Source organism: Nuphar pumila, chromosome 2 (assembly GCF_984573655.1).
Source record: "Nuphar pumila chromosome 2, dmNupPumi1.hap1.1, whole genome shotgun sequence".
Taxonomy (NCBI): domain Eukaryota; kingdom Viridiplantae; phylum Streptophyta; class Magnoliopsida; order Nymphaeales; family Nymphaeaceae; genus Nuphar; species Nuphar pumila.
The window spans coordinates 100,208,578-100,213,094 of NC_143250.1; the positions used below are offsets into that span (position 1 = coordinate 100,208,578).

The 4,517-nt window shown below is 41.4% G+C and overlaps 1 pseudogene across 1 annotated transcript; it reads right to left on the bottom strand.

The window, feature by feature from the left end:
- Positions 1-2,361: 2,361 nt before the first annotated feature.
- On the bottom strand, positions 2,362-3,578 carry LOC149846381 (putative N-acetyltransferase HLS1 pseudogene; annotated as a pseudogene). The gene is made up of 2 exons (XR_016428219.1): positions 3,402-3,578; positions 2,362-3,339 (listed from the first exon to the last, which is right to left on the bottom strand). The product of XR_016428219.1 is annotated as a putative N-acetyltransferase HLS1 pseudogene (transcript).
- Positions 3,579-4,517: the final 939 nt, after the last annotated feature.

Below are 4,517 nucleotides of genomic sequence, written 5' to 3' on the forward strand. Positions count from 1 at the left end.
TGGGTCCGAACCAAACCCGACCCGTTGACACCCTTACTTTTATGACCCTCTTTGAGCCCTTCCTTGATGGGGTCAGACAAAACTGCCATTGAAGTTGACACCTCTTTGTGTAAGAAAACAGAAGGGGGCATAGTTTCAGAGTGGTCCATATGATTAATCTGGCTGGGTCCCGTCCTTTTTGGTCCATCTGTGGTGAATCCATCCATACCCCAAGACTCAAATAGACTACTAGGTATGTGGATGCGTGGTAGCCTTGAATTGATCGGTTTTCCATGGTCTATATCAGCGCGATAAATATCCGATATTTTGAAATTTTCATGACAATGTCGTGATGTTTTCTAAGACATTTAAAATGCACATTCAAAATATCATGATATACGAATTACAAAATATAATAAAATCTGTTTTTTTTCTTGATTGGCTAGCTCTTTTGTCCCTTGAAAGCTTAGGCACCTTGGTCAGAACCACTTTTCTAAGTTCTTATTACCTGATAAAATCATGTCATGGTTTCGACCAAGGCGCCTGAATTTTCAAGCAATAAAAATGATAAAATTTTCAAGAAAAAAGTAAATTGGATAGATGTGTCGTATTTTCTAGTTCTCGGCCAGATGTAGTAATGTGCCAACAAAGTTACTGCCATTTAAGTCATTGTCTATTGAAAAGATTATGATATTTTTCTTTAGCGAAACTATTATGATTTTATCATGATGTATACTATCGCATGTATGTCACGAAGACATGCAGATCCAAGGACATGTGACGCAAGTTCCACATGAAAGTTCAAAAAGTTTTTGGAAGATAAAGAGGCGAGTGAATGAAATTTTTTAACATTGTAATCAATAAAAACTATTTTTTTGATATTTTAATGTTCAAAAATACTTTTATTAAAATAAAACCTTAAAATAATAAAAAGTTAAATTAAATTAAATTATTGTCTGTATATATCAGTGTCCGTGTCCACTCATGTCACCAGGAGCGTGTCCCAGTGACATGGCATGCATCTTGGGAAGAGTAGCCGCTTTTATCTTTTATATATTTTTAACTTCTGTTCTTGCTATTTTTTTTTGTTGATATTTTATTATTAAAAAAACATATGATATAAATCAATTTCTAACGAGAATTTGCCTGCTGCTAAGCTTTTGTCGTTATGGTCTATATTAATGAGTTTCTTTACCAAATTGGGTTAATTAATCAGTTCCCAATATCGTCCTCAATCATTGTTAACCCAACCCATCATGACCTATCCATTCATCAGCATGGAAAAGGGTGGGACATAGCACATAGATTGGGTGGAATGGTTGATGCATGCAGTCTTTCCATGGTCCATGGATCTATATATGGACCTGTTTGGATTGCTTTATATTTTGCTAAGAATTGAACCATGTCCATTCCACCTAGTTTTGATATCAAACAATTTGGATATCATACGGGTTTATGCCCATTATCAAACGTCCCACTTCGCATCAACCCTCCTTTTACCCATTTTTTTTTGGATTTATAACACAAAAAAACTGCACCAGGCTAGAAGACCTGATCGTGCTGGCTCAGCCAGCCATACCTACGGTCGTCGGCAGCGTAAAACTCTGAGGCTAGCTAGGAACCCCTGCCCCCGGTACCTATGCAAAGCATTGGCTTGCGCAGAGAGGGGTGACACCCCATGAGAATAGAAGCTTGACTGCCCGTCTAGCAGTCAAGACCGCACCCCACCACTTCAACCACCTTTGTGCCCTTTTATCCAATTGAAACTATATTTCAAATAGAGAGAGAGAGAGAGAGCCGAAAGTAATTCAACATTACCACTCATGAAGATCAACAAAATGTTGAACCCATGAACCTAACAAGAACAAAAGTCAAAACAAATAAAGAGAGCACAAGAGAAAAGAACATTAGACAGATAAAATGGGCTCACGCCATAGCCGCGTGCCCAGATTGTGACAAAGGATAGGTAGCATCAGCAGGAGGGAGTGGAAGATCACTAAGATGCATACGCAAGATCGGATAAACATCTACCAAAATTTTATGCACCAGGTTTTGAATGTTAACTCGAATATAACGAAAATGAGCATCGTTACGCGCCATCCAAACAAACTACCAAGAGGTAAGCAACCACGTCCGCCAGATGAACCTCCACCTCTTGCTGCGCCTAATACAAACCGGCCCCAAGAGAGAGAGAGAGAGAGTCCAAAGTTTACTTGGTCAGGCACCCAATTTTAGGAAGATAAATCGATAATAAAAGAGGCAATAAGAGAAAAAGAGGAAGGGAAACGACTGCAAAGTACAATAAACAAAAAAGAGAGGAAGAGCAGGAGAGATAGTAGTGGTGGTTGTGATTCATTCGGTTAAAATAGTTATCACTTGTCTTCAAACCTCTCGTGGATCCACAAAAAGGGATTGAGGGGGTGAGCTCTTGGTCCAGTCCTTGCGACAGCTGAACCTGTCACCACCTAACCTTTTGATGCACCACAAATCCTCTGAACAGGACAACCACTTCCAGTGTGGGATGTGAAGCCTCAACCCATCCTGGCCACCCACCTCAGTCACAATGACCCTGCAATCATCACTCTCTCTACCAGCCATGTTATGTACAAATCTGCAGAGTGCCTTGATCATGAGCCCCGACTTAGGGCCTTGGCCATGCAAACCATACATAAAATAGAACCCAAATGAGCTAAATATGTCTGGGAATGCAGGGACCCTAAAACAAGGAAAGGCTCTATCTAGCACCCCACAAATCCTAGCATAGAGGCCACATGCCCTTGGTGCACCCTCAAGTCTCAACTTGAACAGCTCACCACTATTCCACACACTCAAAATCGCCCAACTCTCCGGTGGCTTCACGATCTTATCCCAAATCTCACCTTTCGGATAAGCGATCCACGTCCCCAAGCTAAGTGGGTTCGCGAGGACTCTGCCAATGTCGTCGGGGAAGAATTCGGTCGAGCCCATGTGTTTCCTAAAGAGGAACTCTGCCTGTCCTGTACTTAGCTTCATGATCTTGACACTGGATGGGATCCTCTTAGTATGTAAGCTCACTGGATTCACTAGGATTGAAGGTGTCCTAAACTTGGAGTAATGGCACTTCTCAGTGAAGAGCTTAACAGAGGCAATGTTGTCTTTCTCTGTGGCCATGTAGACGTACTCTGCGCCATTGGAGAGAAACCACTGCTCCAGAGTAGTGACAAGTTTGTGGCCTATGCCCTTTCGACGGTGCTGCGGCGAGACACGCAGGCCCAGGACATAGCCCACCTTGGCTAGGTGGGTTGGTGAGTGGTTGCAGACCACCACGGTCTTGATTGAGCCTCGGACCACACCAACTAACTCATTGTGCAATTCAGCAACCTGTGTAGAGTAATAGATGAATATAAAATATGTAAATAAGAGAGAGAGAGAGAATGGTGTACCAGCATGGTATAGAAAGGGCTGTTGCGAATCCTAGCGATGGGGTCGCCCATCATGTCAGTGAGGAGAGACGAGCTACCGCTTGGACCTACCTCACATCTACTCTCCAACTCTTCTACCACAAGAGCATCTCTTTTGATGTCAAAGGCTCGTATACTTACTACCTCCTCTGCCACCATCCTTAACGCCAGTTAAAATTTGTACAAAAGAACACACTGCTCTCGCCCTCTCTGCTATAGCAGACCAAGGACGTGCACTATATATATATAATAATTAGGGTGTCAATGGATCGGGTTTGACCCGTACCTGTCAGAGTTTGGTGATAAACAAAGTGATCTGATTAGAATCCGGGCCAGATCCAAAGGATTCGATTAATATGTGGAGCTGGGTATGGTTTATGAAATTTCATACCAGACCCAGGCCTGACCCGAGTTCCAAATAAGATCCACAACATTTCATTGTAAAAAAGATAAAAAAGTATTATTCTACCGAGTCGATTCATGTAATCCTTATAAGGTTCAGGTATGGTTTTTCTTATAGTAGATCTGATTGAACCTGAGTCCGAACCTGATACTATCATCTTAAATCAAATCTGGGTTTGGTGATACCTGGGTCCCAACCAAACCCAACCCGTTGACACCTCTAATAATAATGATAATGATACTGATGTGCATACAAAGATAAGAAGAAAATCAATCCTCATATTATCATACGTTGGCTTTTTCTATTTTGGTCTCTTATTGAGAGAGAGAGAGAGAGAGAGGTGTTTGTAATTGGGAGTTTTATTATGTCTATTATAAGTGAGAGAGACCTTCACTATTTTAGGTTTTCTTTATATGCTTGAAAAACAGAGGCTTCCAAATTTTCAGCACAGAATCATCATTGGAGTCCCTTGCTATAAGTTGCTAAAACCCTTGTCCTTAAGTATATCTTTAAAGTGAATTTTTGGGGCTAAAGTGGGGACTAATCCGATTTTCTTAGATAGGTTAATCCCATGTGCAGAGGTTAGGATCAGGTGATATTGAAAATCAGTGATATTGAAAATCACCACTAGTGGTGATTTTCAATATCACCTGATCGCAACCCCTAACCCTGAGCTCCTGCTCGAAACCAATATC